Here is an 18,756-nt window from a genome sequence, read left to right on the forward strand (position 1 = left end):
TTTATTACTTGGAGCTATAATTTAAGTAAAAGAAAGTACACTATGCAATAATCTCCTTTTGTATCATTTGTGCAAGTGTGAAAACATTCAAGATCCATTTAATATCAATTGAGAAAAAAACTATAGGGCCCAAGAGTCTATTGTAAGTAATATATGTGAAATTGTTTTATATGTAAATATTTATTCTCAAATATGCTAATTTTAAACTAGTCTCCATTTTTTCAGCAAATTTTTCAGCTAATTATTCTTTTTTCCTACAAACTGATAAAAAGCTCTGTTTTCTAGTACTCAGCTCCATTTTGTGGAGTTTAAGCAGTATTCTAAAAGGATTAAATCAACTGGAAGAAAGATTTTCTTATTAAATAAATATATTACACATTTATAATAAAAGGCTATATAACTGCAAATAAGATTTTTAAATGTTTACATATAGGTATTGAAGCAGCAATCTTATTTAAGAGTACTTATAATCAAAAAGCATCCTTACCTAAAAATACTGATTTTATTGTGTTTCAAATGTCCTTTAATCCTTGTGCCCCTGCCCATTATTACAAATATGTCGTGTATGAACTGATGTTGCCACCTTAAAACATAAACGATGGTGTAGTCCACTAAACAGATTTTTCGACATGAACACAAATGTGAGAAGTTAATAGATGCAATAATTCTGATGGATAATTCTTACAAGAGGCTCTTAAAAAAGAAATAATAAAATATCTAGGCTCTATTCTTATTACAGAACAACAGATGTGAGGGCTTCCTTAGAAAATGTGTGCCCATCACAGAATGCCACTGGAATCTACCCTGTTTCAAACTAATAAAAACACAATTGCAAATGCAGCAACACAAGCTTAGGAGGAAGTCAGTGGAGAGGTGAGAAAACAGTTGGAAATGCTTCCATTTCCTCATAACAAGGAAACATTATTTATGATTTTTGAGAAACCACAGAAAGCCAGAGTTGCGAAGAACTGCATTCCTTTCTAAAGTCTTACGTTGATTTTACAGTCTAATAGTCAATGTGTTAGTAAAGAAACTTAATAAATACGGCACCTTTACTACCTGTGTGCTTTGTTGGGAGTTTTGCTGGTCATAAAAGAAAATAAAAGAAGGCAGACTAGGAAAACTTAACTATTCTATTTTGTGTTTTAATCCATTCTTTTAGATTCATTTCTAATCTTTAGCCTTTCCAGAGTTTCTCTTAATAAGTACTTAGAGTAATGGCATAAATTTTAGGGAATTCAAAAAATATTTTCTGCTGTAATTTAATATATACAATAATCTGGCAATATGGTGACCTGCAAAGTCAACGCTCATTTCTTGAGTGGATAAATAAATATGTTGAATAATTTGGAAAATAAATAAACCTTTCTGAATCATTTTTTGTCACTTAGTTCTTCATTTTAAAAAGAAGTAAGGTCATTTAACAACTAATGAAACCATTTAGTAAGGTAGGTGTAATGAACAGATATATTAACATGCTCCCTGCCTCTGGGATATCAGACTCTACTGGAAAAGACCAGCAAGTAAAAGATGCCAGTGCAGAGCAGTAGCATGAGTATCATTAAGAGGGGGTCATGGGATGCTCTGGAGTACACAGGGGTGACTCTCATTTAGATCACTAGGGTGAGGGATGGTTTCTGTGAGATGTGAATTGGAATGAGGTGCGCTTCTGAAGAATTTCAAATGAGGAAAAGTAGTCTAGATATAAATTGTAAAGAAGAACCTGCCACTGCTTTCCCTGTAGAACTAAATATATTAGTTTATACTTGATCTACAAAAATTTCTATTAGCCCAGTGGCCCGTGTTTGTGTCCACATACTGGCTAAGGCACAAGTAATGGAGGCTGGAAGCAATATAAAACTACTGGGAATCCTACTTTTTGTAGCCCCATATAAATTTGCCATCTATTTATTATCTAAAGTTTTTTTCATTCTTCAGAGATACTTATATTTTCATTCTAGCTCTTTAAAGTTCTGCATGTCTATACTCGAAATACCCACTGTGTGGAATTTCAATATTTGTTATTGTCTCAAGTTTGCTATTTCAAGCTTTTAACAGTTGTCACTCCCTTAACTTCTAGTGAGTCAAGATAGCTGCAAACAAGTTCATGTTGACCCAGTCGACTGCCTTTGTGTCTTCATAGATGCTGATTATATACTTCTTGTTTTTCTAAATGGAGATACTATCTTTGCAACCGTGTCCCCCAAAGTAGTCTGCTCTTTCTCTGGATCACAAGCAGTCGGTCATAAAAGAAAAATGAGTAGGCTACATTACTTAAATAATGAGCACTTCTTCGGTATTACAAACAGTAAGTTGAAAACTATTTAATTGGCAGAAGGACACTTAGCACCAGATAAAACAGTCATCCTTCCAGAAGATGTAAGCTTTATAATTGAACTGGAATAATCATCGTGAGGCAATGGATGCATCCTTCCTTTTCTATTTGACATAGTTAAGTGGACATGATATTTACTATGTTACCTGGTGCTAGACTTTATCCACTTCAGAGTAAAACATTTGACTCATATTACTCAGAACCATCAGAGACTAAATGCAATAATGTTACATTCCTATAGTTTTGTTAGAGGAAATTTTATGACATTAGAAGTGTATTGAGATGAAATTATCAGATTGTGGTGGTGTTTTTTTTTTTATAGAGTTTTTTCTTTTCTTTTTTTTTTTTTTTTTTTTTTTTTTTTTTGCAATGCAGGGAATTTTTAAGTCTCGTTAGTTTGATTTTGCTTACTTCATACTTTTGGACTGTGTTGATATGAACCGTGCAGAAATTTGAGTCACATAATTTAGGGAATGATCTCAATGAGGTTAGTTATATAATAGATCGTACATCCATAGAAATTAGAGAATTGTTACAGATATTAAGTAACCTAATATCTGAGCAAAGTATAACACTGCTTGGCACACAGTGATCACTCAATAGCATTTTTTTTTTTTTTACTTATCATAATTAGTATCACCCGGAAGTGAATCACCTTTACTTTTCTTCATGCAAACCTATCCTGGATAAATGATCAATAAAAATTGAGTGTCACTACTAGAAAACTAGCTCAAAGTTTATGACCTAACTACTACATCAAGTAAATATGTCGGCTTTGCAAAGAGATTAGAAAAATGTGGTGAGTGGATATATGTGTGTTTGTGGGGGAAGCAGAGAGAAGCTGGCCTATGTACATTTGTAGTTCTAAATCTGTATAGGATATTCTAAAAACCAGCAGTTCTTAAAACTTAAAAAAAACTGGCTCATGAGAACAATGAATTTGTCAATTGGGATTGCAAATAAATAATGTATAACTTATCCATTATTTTTTTTCTGAAATCTATTCACCACGCTACAGCCAAAGCGGTTTGAAAATTCAACACTGGTCAAAGTCTTACCCCACTTAAAGCTTTTTGATGATTTTATAAAGTATAAGTAAAATGTCCAAAATCATTGCTGTGACAAACAAGAGGCCCTGGGATCTGTATTCCCCATTCCAAACTTATAGCTCCTCATGACCTTTTTGCTCTGTGTGGTAAAGCTGCCTTGGTTATATGCTCAGTCACTTCAGAACTTTGTACATGCTGAACCATCTCCCTGGAACGCCTTCCCCTCCCCCTTCCTAACCTTGCCCCACTAATTTTTAATTATAATTTCGATCTCAGCACATAGTGTAAGTGCCCATAAATATATGTAGCATGAATGAAAAAAAAGCGAATCCTTAATTGAATGTGTATTTTCTCTGAAACTCTGTAATAGAGGATAATTTGAAATTTTTTCATTAGTAGTTTTTCCCTCTAGATGAATTATATTAAAGTCAAACTCAATTTTAAGATTCCCTTCTTTGTATTCAAATTTATGTATCTGAATTTTTAAAAGATTTTTTGCCAGGTTAATGGGGGGGGGGAAGGTCCTTTATATACTACTGTATTCTTTTTCAGATTTAGAGTTAATTTATAATAAAGGGGGAGGGAGTTCATATAGAATTTTGGGAGATTTTGAAATAAGGCCCAAAACTTAGTTCTCCAAAAATGGAATGACTAGACCTATAAAATCTACATTGAATGTCCACAACAGTGAGCATGCTGTACATGGCATAAAAGCTCTTTCATAACTTGTGCTGTAAAGATGTGGTGAAACTATGGCCATACGTATGTGTAAGCTTTACAACAGTAACCTCCTGCAATTGTCCCGGTCCCTTCTCATGACAACTTAAGTTGTTTACAGTGAGGAGCTGTGAGAAAGAGAAAAAGAATTCCTTTGGAAAAAACATAATGTTGGGGACCCAAAGCTGATGAGATTTCTTTAGCTCTTAGTGTGGAAAAAAGAAAGATGTAGCCTCTGAGCTCTACTCTATAGGTAATAGGGTTGTTGTTACCAAATGAAGAATTTAGAATTCTATTCATTTCTATCATAATGATATAGACAATGACAAGATTTTATTATTAATTACCAGTAATGCCAAGAAATTCTATATTCTATAGAGAAAAGTTATTTCTCGTGTACGAGATAAAAGGGAAATGAGACCCAATCTGAAGTGAGAAATTATTCCTCATGTTGTTTCTACACTTTAAAATATCGTTCACTGTATGTTAGTAAATTGAACACCAATAAAAAATAAATTAAAAATAAATAAATAAATAAAATAAAATATCATTCATAATTTTGAATTCTTCAAGAATTTACTATTCACTTTTATCTCCCATCTTTTTGTTAGCTTCACACCATCTTGAAAAAAAAAAAGAATATTGTCTGAGTTCTTAGAAAATAGGAATTAAATATTGTGGGATTTTTTTTTAAGCCTGTAAGAGATTTTTTATTTTATTTTATTTTATTTTTTAGTTCTTGAAAATTCTAGTCAGTAACCATCCCAAATGTCCCACACTACTAATGTCCCCTGAATAACAGGTAACGGCGCACACTTAAAAGTATTGCTCTGCCTTTTCTGTGTTATTACGTAGCAGTACCTTTTATTCCATTGCCCATTGTGTGTTCTCCCTCTTGTGTCTCTGAAATAACTCTTCCAAGAGATATACTTTGAATCTCTAACTTAGCTTAAGGACACACTCACGACTTTTGGAAGTTTTTTCCTACTTTGTACCCCAATACAATTCTCTGTTTCTTTGACTGATTCTTAACCACTGTATTAACTGTTGGTGTTCTCTGCTCACCTTGTATTAAAGGCTGGTGTTCCTTAAGGATACTCAGCCATCTTCTCTTCTTACACTTTATAGGTCCTTGGGAGATTTCAGCTACTCCCTCTGACTCGGTTTTTCATTATACATGAACAATCTCAAATCTCTACCCCTAGCTCCTAGATCTGTTCCTTGTTCCTCGGTTTTGCAAACTAGGGACAGTGGTTAAGAGTATGGGCTCTGAAGCTAAAACACCTGGATGAGAATGTCAGCTTTATTTAGTGGTTGTGTGACCTTGAACAAGTTATTTAATGTTTGTGCCTCATTTTCTCATCCAAAAATATGGCACCTACTCCATAGTATGGTTATAAAAACTAAATGAATTACATATGTAAAATTCTTGGAACAGAACCTGGCACATGGTAAGTGCTCTATTAGATTTGTTTTCACTGTTGTTATTACTGATTGATCAGATACTCTGAACACAGGGAAATATATTACTGAACAAACAAGATATGACCACTGCTTTTCTGAAGCATATAATCTATAATCCTCTATTCCTGCCTCCTCCTAGATATTTATGCTTGGTCAATCTGCTGGTATTTCAAATAAAAGATATTTAAATTGAAATCAAGTACATGGTTCCCTCTCAAATCTATCTCTAGTCCTAATACTATTTAACATCTTTCAAATGATTATCACAGATGGAAAACAGCATCAGCCACTACCCAGTGATCATATAGCTAGTAAATCCTAGAGCTGACACTAGAGCCAGGATTGCTCTCTTGACCCCAGAACCACATTATAGTCTATTATTTAAGACATCATGTTGCCTGGAATCTAGTAGATCATCAATAAATATTCTTGAAAAAAATGAATACAATGAACCCTTTATTAATTCAGAGGTCATATTTTTTGACTATGTCTATTTTCTGTTCTGTTGAAAGACAAGATAGTGAAAAGGAACCAGCATTTGCAGAGCATTAAACATTTACATATCTTAATTACTTGTCATACTTTATCTTATTCTATTCTCTTAACTATAAGACTGGGACCATTATTACCATTTTAAAGATAAGAAAACTCAAGAGTTTAAAATTTTTCTCAAGATGTCTGAGCTAGTCCATGTTAAAGTCACAATTCAATTCCAAGCCTGTCTAATTCTAAGGACCCAAAGTCTTTAACTATTATATCATCTTGCTGATTGATTTTGCTTAGAAATCTGTAGAGGCTAGTTTTTTCTTACACCTCATTTTTAGCTTTTCATAACATATATGTCAAAAATTCATCATATTACTTGTTTCAGACAAGTCAGAATAAAAACATTGACAAGGTAAGTCACCTATCTATTTACAGAGCATTGGACAGAAAACAGAGTTATGATCAATATTCAAGCATGTGATTTAAATCTCCTTTTGTATCTTTTGGATGTGATTTTGGAAAAAGGACAATTCCTTCTGTGTTCCTTTTACACATATAAAACATTAAAAAGGTTACTATTCTTAAAAGCATTGTCTTACACATAGGTACTGAGATAAATTCAAGTGAAATAATCATTGATTTCTGAATTACATAAATAGTAAGTCAATGTATGCTTCTACTCTCTTTAATTTTTCCAGTGTACTATTGAGCAATTATTTATTCTAAAACTAAATACCAAGGATAATAAATATTACCCAATATTGAGCATCAACTATTAGGGACAATAATGTAGTGTTATTTTCTCATGTCACAGTAGAGAATAGCATTTCAGCAAAGCCTTGTACAATGATGACATATTTTCTGAATTGTTTTTTCTCACATATCTTATCTCAATATAACAAACATTTATTAAGTGCACACTATGGGCAAGGTGACACTGTGGAGGATGTAAAAGGGGCTAAGATACCACTTCTGCCCTTGAGGAATTAATAATCTGATGGTAAAAGCAGATGTGTATGCAATCAACTGCAGTATTTGGAAGAATAAAGTGAATCTTTTAATAGCAATACAGAATGCTCTGATAGTGTTGAGAGAGCAAGGCTAGAGGGCAGAGTGATGTGGAGCTTGCATTGAAGTGGCAGGATATTAAAGGGAAGACATCAGTTATGAAGCTAAAGTACATATAAGCAATAACATGATAAAGGCCTGTAGTAGTTAGTGGACTGTAGAATCCAAGGGAAAGCATAGCAGGGACATTTCAGGGGAACAATCAATAATACGTGGCACTTAATCAGATGTAGGAGTAGAAATCAGGTGTAGTCAAATATAAATTTAAATTTTCTTATCAAATACTGAGCTAGGAAACATAAAATAAGAAAAAGCTGTGAGGGAAATACTCAACATTTCATTGGAAGCTTGTGGATTTTATATGCCAGGAAGACATTTATAAGTAGATAGCCATCAGGATGAAATTTGGGTCCAGAGTATAGCAAAGAGGTCAATGCTAAATATATAATGTTAGCAATAGTCTGCAAAGTAGTAATATTTGAAACTACCAGAGTACACGCAAGAATACTGAAACAGTAGATCGCTAAAGAAAACCTTGGGGAAAAAAAACAACCTTGGAATTAGATGTGGATATGGCAAAGGAAGAGCAAGCAGAAACAGACTGAAATAAAATATTAAATACCAAAAAAAAACAAAAAGTGTGTGCATCAATACAGAATCAAAGCTTTACAATACAATACAATGGTCCTCAATAATCCCAATGATGTGGAGAAATTGAAAATGGACAACTAGGTGTTGGATTTGACAGTCATGAGGTTCATAATGACTTTAGTTGAATGAATGGGGAAGCCAGATTGCAAAAGATTTAATTTCTATATGGAAGTAAATGCAGAAAAGTTACTACAAAATATGAGATACTGCTAACTCTGGGAAACAAACAAAGGGTTGTGAAAGGGGAGGAGGGCAGGGAGATGGGGGGACTAGGTGATGGGCACTGAGGGGGGCGCTTGATGGGATGAGCCCTGGGTGTTATACTGTATGTTGGCAAATTGAACTCATATATATATATATGAGCTCATATATATATATATATATATATATACATATATATATATGAGGGTGTGTGTGTTTATAGATATACATGTGTGTGTATATATATACATATTTGTGTATACACACACACACACACACATATATATATATATATATAGAAAAGTTTACTACTAATACTTTATAGCCAAGAGGAGAAAGTTGAGCCTATGACTAACAGGTAGTTGATGTGGAATCATTTTGGCTTAGTATGAAGAACACTGAACGAGTCGGTAAACTGGTAGAAAACAGAAAAAGAAAAGAGAACGAATAGAATTCTTAACCCAAGGTCCATAGAATAGGAGTGTGTTTGGGGCTCAATTTGGTTTTGATCTCTTAAAAGCATAAGTAATATATTGAGTGCGTGTGAATTTTTATTAAAAGAGTCATAAGATTCTCATAAGGATCCATACTCCCCATAAACCCCCCAAAAGAAATTTTGAAATCTCTGAAATATACAGAAGGAACATTTTATGGACGATACCCAAGAAAACAGAAGGAAATTAATTTGAGAAGATGTGTATTCTCATTTCATTGAAAAGCTAATCTGTGAATCACATAGTGTTTCATGTATATTTTTAAGAAGTTTGAAAGGATCTCTTATTTTAAAGGGATTCAGATCTGAATTCTGAAAGGAAATAGATCTAAAAGGACCTTCACTGTATTCATTATTTCAATAAATGGTTACTGAGTCTCACTTGTCTACTCTGTGGCAAGTTTAGTACAAGGTAAACTCAATTAAGCAGGATGTCTAATCCAGAACCCCTTAACTTTAGGAGGGCTGTGGCAGTGTAAGATTCAGTAATATTTTTATTTTTTTAATGTTTTATTAATTTATTCATGAGAGACACAGAGAGAAAGAAAGGAAGAGACACAGGCAAAGCAGGCTCCATGCAGGGAGCCCAACATGGGACTCGATCCCGGGACTCCAGGATCACACCCTGGGCCTAAGGCAGGCGCTTAACTGCTGAGCCACTGAGGGATCCCCAAGATTCAGTAATATTTTTAGCAGACATAATATTGAAACTGAGACATGAAGAATCCATCCATTCGCTTAACAAATGTTTATAGAGTGCACAAATGGGCCAGAAACTGTCAAAGGTGATGGTATCATGGCACAAATAAGACCAAACTTTCTGCCTGAATGCATTTTAGCATGGGAGAAACCAAATAAACAAATAGACAAAAAATTATATAAGGTCAAGTAGTAATAAGTGTTACAGAGAACATATGGGGAAAAGATACAATGACAGTGGAAGATGTCCCTATGTAGGCAACATCTGATAAAAGACTGGACTAAACTGAGGGAATAAGCCAAGCAAATATCCAGGGAAACTTTTTGAGGTGTAGAGGGAAGAGCAGGTGCAAAGAACAGGGCTCATTGGGAGAGAAATGGCCGGTGTGTCTAGAGCAGACTGAGGAAGACAGAGAACGGTGGATGAGGCTAGAAAAGGCCCCCTAGGACATAGTAAGGAATTGGAATAGGAAGTTGTCCAGTGAAAATTAGAGGAAGTAACTTGACTTATTCCAGAAATTCAATTTGACTGTGACATAAAAACTGAGAGAAGCATGGGGAAACGAGGTTGGAGAAGTTGGCAGCATCCAGAAAATAAAGTACCTTGTAAGCATAAGGAATTAAGACATGTCCTTAGACCAAAAGTGAGCCTTGAGAACTTTAAATGGGGGAATAACATAATGCATCAGTTTTGCATTTTTAGTTTTATGTTTTTGCTGGGTACTTTATGAAAAACGCTTTGGCAAGCGATCAAGATTGTCTTTGGAGAGAAAACATCTAAGTTTCCCCAGACTCATTGTCTTTTGTTCTTTAAACTAGTACCTTCTCTGCTAATAATGGGACTTGTTATATATTCAAGTATTTGGGGAAAATTAATTTGATGTTGGTATGTAGGAGAGATTGAAGGTAGAAGATTATTCCAGAGATGGTTGTAGGAATCCAGTGATAAAGACTTGAATTGGTGGTTTCAATCTATTAATGGTGGAAAGGGAGAGAAAAAAAAAAACAAGATGCTACTGGAAACATTAAAAATCAATAATTGATAGACTTGTGGCTGGTTATAAAAAGAGGAAAGAGAGCCAAGATGACTCCAAATGGTGTTGATGATGAAAGTAACCATCATTTTATTTGTGTGTTTAGCCCATTGTAAATCAACAAATGAATGAACACATGACCAAATGAGAAAGAGGGGAAAGGAGGCTGAGTGAATTAGTTTTAGTTTGGGGCATTTTGAGTTGGAAAACAAAGTTTAAAAATCTGCCTAAATTAAAACATGTCCCATGTTTTAATACAAGCATACAAGGCCAGCATACAAGGCCCACCCTATACTATTTCAGCAGCATCATTAAAAAAAAATAGCCAATTTAGCTAGGTACTCCTATTATTTTGGCCATCCATTGAAAAATACAACACAGTGTCATGTCACTGAGCATTAGCCTAAAATCCTGATAGCCAGGTTCAAATCTCAGCTCAATCTCTCACTAGTGTGACCTTTATCAAGTTATATAGTCATTACATTTCTGAGTTTCCTAATCTATAAAATGGAAATAATAGTATTATCTTCCTCATAGAATTGTAAGGACTTCATAAACAAGCCACAAGCCTTCAACCAAATGCTTGAAACCTGAGGTTTGTAGAGCAAAGACATTACTAGATAAACTAATTATCCAAGATTCTCAACCAAGAGATACTATCTGTGTACAAGACACTATTGAGTACAAAGCTTCAGACTGAAATAGATATATTCCAATATAGTAAATTTAGGTAATTATTAACATTTTCTTACTTTGCATTTGCTAAAGTTCTAAGAGTTTTCAAAGTAAATATATTTCACTGATTTATATGTATATATCTTAAAGATCATTAAAATAAAGTAGCTATTTTTTTTAGTTTAAGTAATCTAAAATTCCATACGTATTATGAACAAATGGTTCAGTCATTAATTGGGATTTAACAAAACTTTAAATAATAAATATACAAATAATAAATGGAAGATATATCATTTAAAAATAGGTAATCAATAAAGTTTAGAATCAAAAGTGTGTGGCTACTATTACATGAACAGGCTATTTCAATAGAGTCTTCCTTGTTCTATTGCATTATACTTGTTATGTCTGGGTTTTCTCATATCTGGGTTCTTCTGACACTGATAATAGGATATAAAAATGTAGAATGTCCTAAGTATTTTATTCAAAATAAACTCTTCTATCATAAAGTACACTTTAAAAATTATCATAATTTAAATAATTTATTGTTAAGATCTTTTCTTCTCAAAGTATACCCCCTTCTCTAAATTATAAAAAATTTTATTGTGGCTTAACTATAAATATCACTAACTTAATTTATTTAGTGCTTTCTCACATTTAAAAAAAAAACCTAAAATCTATCAGATAATAATATAGAACCATTCTATCATCAGTTTACCCGGTCTTCATTATTGTAGTTAATTTTTCATGATTTTGTTGCCTTGTTATGAAAGGTTATATCTTTTGCAATTTCTCACTGTATTTCTTAATGTATTTAAATACATTTTCTAAAATATTTACCATGTATATATTTATGTCTTTATTTTTGTATTTGGCCCTCCAACATTGGCACTGGTAACTGAATTTAGCAAAGAATAACAGTTTTAACTGAGCTTTCTAAGAACTTAAGCAACATGAACGTGGAGACTTTGTCTTGCTTGCCCTTTCAACTTCAGACCTACAGAAGTACCTACCGTAAGGTAGGTGCTCAATAAATGTGTTGACATAAAGTGAAAAGAGACAGAGGACAAGCAATAGGGGAAAATGAATTAATCTTATTTTTGCCCTCAAGATACTTAAATGCAACATAAGGATATATAGTATGTGCATAAAAAAACATGAACAATTCGTACAGTGATATACATACTCTTCAATGTCCTGTAGTATTTCCTGTATAGCATTTAAGAATGGGAACCTCTGGGTTGTAGTGCTTTCAAATTTAAATCTGTGTTAACTTTATATTAGGAAGAATAATTTTATCAATAATGAGGGTAAAATAGCTGACCCAATAAGACTTAGTATGTGGTAGTATTTTAATTCAATTAATTTATCCAATCCTTTTAACAGTTAATACTGGAGAATTATTATATCCTATTTTTTTTATGAGGAAATTAAGGAATATAGGTAGGAAATCATAGAGCCTGGATTTGAACTCAAGCTGACAACAGTCCCAATGACAACCAAAAATAAGTCTTTGAAAGATCCATACAGTCCTTTACTGTAAATATCACTCAAAAATTTTTATACAAGATTCTGTTCATTTTTTCTTAAATTGAATTTATAGTAAAATAGTAATGGTTATATATAACAATGTAAATGTTACCTCAAATTATTTAAAAGTTTGAATTTGTTAAATAGCATAAGTGTTAATAAATTGTATTTAATCAAAAAATTTATTGGGCAGCCTGGGAGGGTCAGCGGTTTAGTGCCGCCTTCGGCCCAGGGCCTGATCCTGGAGACCTGGGATTGAGTCCCACGTCGGGCTCCCTGCATGGAGCCTGCTTCTCCCTCTGCTTGTGTCTGTGTCTCTGCCTCTCTCTCTCCCTCTCTCTCTCTCTCTCTCTTCTCTCATGAATAAATAAAATCTTTAAAAAAATTTTTTAATAGAGTACCTTTTGAAACAAGCAACTAAAGAAAATCCAAGAACATGTCAATGTTCCGGTTCTACATTTTGTATCTCTAGATTTCTAATCTTGCCTACAAATTATTGCTTGTTCTCTTTCCCCACTCCACTCATACATATCAGAGAGTCTGCTGGAACTTGAGCAACTGATTGCTATGCAGAGTACATGTTTAATCTCTTGGTTTATTCAATCCAAGAATTATTGCAAAAAACTGAGGCTGTGACTAACTCAGTGCTGTAAAATTAATTACTTTGGCTTTAGTCTCCTAAAATGCTTTTTGTATATGCATACACACACCCTAATACATATATCCTCTCTCTCTCGACATATATATATATGTATATATGTGTATATGTGTATATATACACACAATATGTATATATATATACACACAATATATATGTACTATATTTAATATTGCATTTTTATTTTATTTATTTTTTTAGAGATTTTATTTATTTATTCATGAGAGACACACACAGAGAGAGAGAGAGAGAGAGAGAGAGAGAGGCAGAAACACAACACAGGCAGAGGGAGAAGCAGGCTCCATGCAGGGAGCCCAACATGGGACTCGATCCCGGGTCTCCAGGATCACACCCTGGGCTGAAGGCGATGCTAAACTGCTGAGCCACCTGGACTGCCCTAATATTGCATTTTTATATATACACATACACATACGTTTATATGTAATGCATTTTACACATATACCTTCCAGAAATCTATTCTTTCAATTTTTACCTGCACTTCAATCAGAGTTCACCTATATTCCAACAGTGGTCAACTGTTGCTGGTGTTGCTTTTGTTAGATATCTGGTAATTAATAGACCACTAACAATGGTCAGTGGGATCATGGGCACTTTGGCTAGTTTTAGCAGATCTTTAGACTAGATTCCTTTCTTTAAAAAAAAAATGTTTATTCGTGAGAGACACAGAGAGAGGCAGAGACACAGGCAGAAGGAGAAGCAGGGTCCATGCAGGAGCCCCATGCAGGACTAGATCCTTGGACTCCGGGATCATGCCCTGGGCCGAAGGCAGATGCTCAACCACTGAGCCACCCAGTCTTCCCGACTAGATTCCTTTCTTAACTAAATTTATCTTATAAAGCATTTTAAACTTTTTGAATAATTTAGAATCAAACGTGAATATATTTCTCTTTTGTAAATTTATTTTCATTTGTCCCCACTAACAAAGGAATTGAGAAACTGAAGGCAATCAGTTGAACAAAAACAAGTTGTCAAAATTTGCAGTGTATTCTATGTTGAGACTTCAGAAAAAAAAAAAAAAGATGAAAGTAGATGCATTGTTTGTGTATTAAATCAAATAAGAGAACCAAGCTTTTGAAATGTGCTTTTTCTGATTAATTCAAGAGAAAAATTATATAAAATTTCTTGTGGCTTTCATCTTGCATTGACTAATATGGTAAAAGGATTTCTCTCTGACATTTTTACCAAAAATGTCCCAATTCTAATAATAAACACTTATTTAAGTATTTTAAGCTGTTTTAACTCTATATTTCAGAGAGTTTGTAGACTTCTTGGAGCTGTAGTCCTCACCAATAGGTAAAAAACTGGGGACTAGACAATCCGTAAAGTATTTTTGCATTCTAACAAAATTTGCAAACATTTTCTCCTAAATTATTATCTTAACTACAGAAGAATTCTTTTTCACTTGAATGGTACAAGTAAAAGCCTATCTCTCCCACTTTCTCCCCTACTTTTTGCCTTTGCTCATTGCAGACAAGATTTTTCTATGCAAGTATTCCATAGGGCATCTTGGCACAAGGGATTTTTGAATGCAATTATTCTTTGAATTGTTATGTGCTGGGTAATTTACTGGTATACCATTTGTGATCTGCTTATACATAAGGTCAAAAACCTGAGTAATGCATCATAAACTAGTCTTTTATATTGTCTTTATCAAGGTTCACTGGATCTTTTAACCTACATTGACTACTATGAAGTTAATTTTCCATAATAAAGCAATATTCAAATCAGCCTTTTAAAAATCACACTATAAAAATGAACATACGTAAGTCAAAATTAAGGGCGTCATAAGCAAATAACCTTTGGCACAGTTACTTTCATGTGAGGTTTTATTTTTCATACATTTGTTTAACCCAAATTGGTTTTATTTATACTTTTCTCATAAGCTACAACAACTCTAAAGACTGTTCTTAATGACAAATCACCAGGAGCATATTTTGTTATTCTGCTATGTTCCCCTTCACTGCAAAATTGACCTCACATGAAAGTAACTTTGGGAAAATAAGAACACTAGATGATTGCTAGCATCTGGGAAGCAATTTTCGGAATTATCCATTCATTTGCACATTCAAGATATATTTGTTAGGCTACTATACTCCACACCAAAGATGTTCCAGGCCCTGGATACTTATTAGTGAACCAAACTGGAAAAAAAATAAAAACTGTAGCTCCCAGAGATTTTTGTTGAGGTGGTGGTTGCAAGAGGAGGAAACAAACAAGCATATATGGATAGTAATAAGTACTATGAAGGAAAACATGGCATTATTTAAAGGAAAGTAAATCAACTAATTTCTAAATCAAAATGGTAGGTTTCATTTCTAAGGATAGGTAGATTTCTTTTAATCATGATACCTATCCCCAATCACCCTACTCAAAAGTAACTAAAGGGATTAGATCTTGCAGTGGTTCCTCATGGTTCCCATGCCTGCCTCCAGCCCTAATTAACACCTTCTATGCTTCTCTATGCACACTAGATTACAAACACATTGATTTTTGTTGTTGTTGGTTCTCAAACACATAAACCTCCTTTATTCCACATATTGTTCTACCTTGAATCTAATCTACCCCCTTTACCCCACCCCAGCTCCAAATTCAGCTAATTCCTAAATGTGATTTCTGCATGGGAGCCAACTCTGGATGAGGCTCCCTGCTCTCACTCTCCTAGCATTTTGACCTGTCCTTTTAGGAACTTATTACAATTTCTATTATGTAATGACATAAGGCATCTTGTGTATTTATCATCTATCTCTTTCATTAGCCTGCAAGCTCCATGGGATGAGGGGAGGTGGGGCACTGGAGGCAGCTGCTTCTGAGCCTTGCCAATGTACTTTCAGTGTCTTGCAGCCTGCCTGATACAAAATAAGCATTTAAAATATTGTGAGAGAAAGAATGATTTTCCATAAAAAATATCTCTGGTTTACAGCACATGGGTTTATGCAACACATGGCAAAGTGGGTTCTGGTGAGAGCTGGTAATATCTTTTAAACCATGTGACTAAGCAAACGATTCTAGTTGAATCCTTGTGTTTTTAAATCTGTGTTACACACTGTTCCTGCCCCAAACTCTGCTGGAAGTCTACTGCTTGCTCACAGGCTCACAGTCTCAATGACAGATGGTTTTTAATCTTTGCTATTTGGCTTCCAGAGTGGGTGGATATTGCTAACTCATGTATTCTCTCCAACATGTAGAAAATGACTCTGGTGGCCATACTCTGTAAGGAAGTAGATACTTTCTGGGATCTGTAGCTATGGGAGAAAGGTTTTAAATGCTTTCAGGTGGGAAAAAGCCACTTTTTCCTTGGAATTATTGTTGAAAATAATCCAACTGTGAAAAGCCACGGTTGTGTTAATCATAAAATAATTCCAGGACTTCACTGTTTCATCAACTCATGCCCAGTACTCTGAATGGCACACATACATATCAGTAGAAACATACAGTGTTGGTAATACTTCCTACTTGTTTTGACATGAAAAATGAGAAATCTCCTTGAGAAGACGAAGAACCCTTTCTCAGCACCTAATATGTTCTAAATTTCCATTGTGGCACTTATCAATTTATAGAGTGATTTTTTTTTCTACATCTGTCTCTCTAACTCCTTCAGCAACAAACTGTCTTTTCTCTTCTTATCCCTAAGACCTGACCAAAAAAATAAGGTCCATGATACACATTCAATTAATACTCATTGAGTAAATCACAGATAATAAATAAGTCCCTACATTGGAAACAGCTTGGGCTGGAGGAGACACTCCCTTATCTATTTCAGCCAGGCAAAAATGGAGCTCGGAAGCCACTCAGGAAACCAGGCTCTCTTATGCAGCATCTATTCCTCTAAACCAAGGACTAAGGTTTTCTCAAACCCAATAAATCCTCAGAAGATTTTCCTATGTGGATTTATGCCAGAACAATTCGGTCCATTAGTTGGCAAATAAGGACCCCTTAACAACTGCAGAGGAACTATAAAATTCTATTCAGAATATAATGAAAGCTGCAGGGGATTGTGTATTCATTTATCTTGTAGTAGGAAAACTTGAATCCTCAAATAACAGGGTGTTGCCATGTTAGCTTCCTCTAGAGAATTGAAACCCAAGCTGTAAGAGAGTAGAATGGTCTGATTGGTATCAGAGCCACTGGAATCTGCAAAGCCTCCATTCTTAATTGGGACCAGAAGATTCAGCGATAGCAAAGTCTCCCTACCTGTGTCTCTACATACGTGAAAGGATTGTGCTACTTTACTTAATATTTTGAGATCTCAAATTCTAAAATCATGACTTAGAAAAATAATAATAAAGTCATTACTTAATAGCCTAAAATATAAGGTAAGGGGTTGCTCTATATCAAAGAATAGATAAACGCAAGAGAAGTGCATTAAAACAGAGCGAAAGGAAGACAAGCAAAAGGAAAGGAGTGAAGGGAAAGAAGGAGAAAGGATGGGAGGAAAGAACAAAGTAAGGGAGGAAGGGAACTGTTAAAATGTTTCATCAAGCTACTCCACATCCCCGATGTTTTGTATGTGCAGTATTTCAATGTCCTTCCTAGGTAAATAGCAAGGCTTTTCCTTTTTATTAGCACTGCTGCAGCTGCTGTTGCTTACAAAGAGATTCACAAATCAAAATAGATTCAGTTAGCTTTTCAATAATTCTAAAAGGTGGGGGAACATTGCCAGGGAAGCCTAGCACTCCAGTATCCTAACAAGGAGTCTTGTTAGCAAAACAAAGTGTGAATTGCTTAGAGATAATTCCCTGCGGTTGGTAATTCCACTGGGCTCCTCAGTGGCAGCACGAGCTATTTCTCCTCAATAGACCAATGCCACCGAACAGAATGTGTCAGAAGAAATGCAAAAAACGGGCTTTCTTGAAACATTTATTCTCCTAGATTTTTCTTTATGTCAGCATGATTCATACTTATTGGTTCTTAGCCTGGAGCACCTAGCACAACCAGGAATTGAGGAAGCTAGAGCAGAGTGTGAATAATGAATGAGCTACATAAGCAGAAGTCCATACACCCAATCAGTAGCAAATGCAAGTGCAGAGTTGCAGGCCAGCATTTTCATGGATTATTTCTATTATTTTCTCTCAAGGGAAAACACGAAAACGAGAACCAGCAAGAGCTTGAGTGACAAACGCCTGGCTTGAGATTGGAAGACTGTTTGCCTATTGCTTCATTCCTCGAAATTGCATTACAACTGCCAGATTAAGGTATATGGAAAAAAAAACGAAACTTTGATAGGTTTTGTTGATGCATCCCTCTGTCTCCATATATATTCTTGTGATGTGGGGGGGGGAAGCATTTGTTTAGAAGACTGAACGAAAAGTGTTTCATGATATTAAAGGAAATATTAATATTTTTTTGCAACTTCTGAAATTATTACTAGTATTAATGCCCTTGAAGTGCTAGTTTACTTGATGAGGCACTGGTCACTTATATAACATTTGTGCTTTCTCTCACTTTCATTTTGTACTTCATCAAATCTGAAGTTGTCATGGTTCATTATCTGTAGATGATCTTGGGCAGCCTTGCATTCTAAAAGAATATGCCACGGCATCTGCCTCTGTGCTTTTGTGCCCTGCTGTACAGATGATATTTCAGCATGAGTATTGGGTAAGGGGGTGAGAGTGGAGGCAAGATTTGTCTCAGGCTGATGATGTTTCTTTGTGCCATACTATGTCTTCTTCTTTTGTGTC

The 18,756-nt window shown here is 34.6% G+C and overlaps 1 protein-coding gene across 2 annotated transcripts in view; it reads left to right on the top strand.

The window, feature by feature from the left end:
- SYT1 (synaptotagmin 1) overlaps positions 1–18,756 on the top strand; it is a 541,941-nt gene that overhangs the window by 102,965 nt on the left and 420,220 nt on the right. For both annotated transcript variants that reach the window (XM_025439372.3, XM_035698794.2), the window contains one exon: positions 18,153–18,270. The gene's annotated coding sequence lies outside the window, so the exon portion shown is untranslated. The remainder of the gene's footprint in view (positions 1–18,152; positions 18,271–18,756) is intronic.

Source organism: Canis lupus, chromosome 15, assembly GCF_003254725.2.
Source record: "Canis lupus dingo isolate Sandy chromosome 15, ASM325472v2, whole genome shotgun sequence".
Classification (NCBI taxonomy): Eukaryota; Metazoa; Chordata; class Mammalia; order Carnivora; family Canidae; genus Canis; species Canis lupus.